Raw genomic sequence first — 1,655 nt, 5'->3', positions numbered from 1 at the left:
CTAATTTGCACACTTTACTTTACTTTTTTATATATCTAATGAAAGTATTATTTACAGATTGCCAAAAAGGAAAGCAGATTTTACAGAGCAGCTTAACATGAGATGTAAAGCCGACAGGGCGAAGTTAAACGGCTGGGATTGCTGGGAATGCAAAGAGGTAATACTAACAGTATAATTATATAAAATATGTACAAAAAGCAGGTATTTTTTTTCTCATAAAACGTAATCCGTGATGTTACTTGATTTTTAGTATTATGAGAATTTGTCGCTGTCGAAAGAAGAACTACAGAAAAAGGAGGAATCAATGCCCGCGACATCGACACAAATATGAGCGACCAAACACACCAGAAGGTACACTATATCATTTCATCGCTTTTTTTTATGTTATGTAATAAAATGTAATCTTTTTAAAGGTTTTTGGAATCCAGAATTTCCTGAGACGTTGTCATGCACCTATCGACAGAATTGAAGCCGAAATGTGTCCTTATGCCAATCTGATTCTCAAGCTTCAATATGGTTCGTAGTACAGCAACATTTTTTACTATGCACCGGCAGTTTTCAGGACTTTTGGCAGTTTTCAGGTCGGTCCTGAAAATTCTGCTCATGAAGTGGCAGTTTCCAGGACCGTCCTGAATTGTGCCTATCAGAATATTTTATATACATGTAGAAGGTCCTGAATTATACCTTTATATCGAATAGCTTTATCTATAATTTATAGAAAGGCCTTAATTCAATAATATGCATATAGATAAGGAACATATTTGTGTAGATACATTTAGACATAAGTATTGCATATATGTATGTATCTACATGCAATGACTGTGTATACAGTAGTTTAGAATGTATCTTAGTGATATAAAAATAGGACCTGAAAAATGCCGTTCTATATATCTATAATAATCAGTTTCGTTTAAAACTTAAATGCATCATAAAAATACGTCTACATCCCATAAGACAATGTTACAAAAACATGCATAATTTTTTATTTGTACCACAATCAAAGCTCGGCGTATAAATTAGAAAAACATAACTTACCTTTTATAGTACTGTAAGAAACTTAAGGGCTTAAATTAAAAAATTGGGAACAATTTACACTGTTGACAAAATAATAGCTAACATTTCGAATATAGAAATATTATGCATAGCACGAACTACAAAAGTCTACATGTCGGATATTAGAAGAGAATTTAAAAATTTCATTTTATATTGCAAAAATATGTAGAGACATATATTATTCACCACTACAATCTGAAATATACAGTAGACTAAAAGTTTGAAAAACCTGAAATATAATTGGAAAACAAAAAGGAGATAATACAGTATTACACATAACTAAAATTTTATACGTAACTAAAAGATTGATTTGGAGTGATATAACATAAAAGTTTTCTAAAGTGAAATTAGCTGCCACAATTTATCTCGGAAAGAAAGTAAATGATGAGAAATATGTAAATACTGTTACATAATCAAGTAAATATTATTAAAAAATATGGAGTAATTATGGGATAATATAGGATAATTATGAGTATAATTATGGGAGTTTATAAAACTGAAAAACTGAGGCAACGTTTTTTAAATATATTTAAATTTATTATTAATTTTCAAAACATACATTTCAATATAAAATACAATAAAGAACTTAAGAAACATGTAAC

General features: G+C 29.4%; 1 long non-coding RNA gene across 1 annotated transcript; it reads left to right on the top strand.

Moving 5' to 3' along the window:
- Positions 1–25: 25 nt before the first annotated feature.
- Positions 26–521, top strand: LOC105559277. Its single transcript, XR_001008731.1, has 3 exons — positions 26–157; positions 251–351; positions 414–521. It is a non-coding gene; the product is annotated as an uncharacterized LOC105559277 (long non-coding RNA).
- The last annotated feature ends 1,134 nt before the right edge of the window (positions 522–1,655 follow it).

Source organism: Vollenhovia emeryi, unplaced genomic scaffold (assembly GCF_000949405.1).
Source record: "Vollenhovia emeryi isolate VEMERY1.0 unplaced genomic scaffold, V.emery_V1.0 DF946779.1, whole genome shotgun sequence".
Lineage (NCBI taxonomy): Eukaryota > Metazoa > Arthropoda > Insecta > Hymenoptera > Formicidae > Vollenhovia > Vollenhovia emeryi.
Note: the sequence above shows the minus strand (reverse complement) of the source record. Positions and strands in the feature narration are given on the sequence as shown.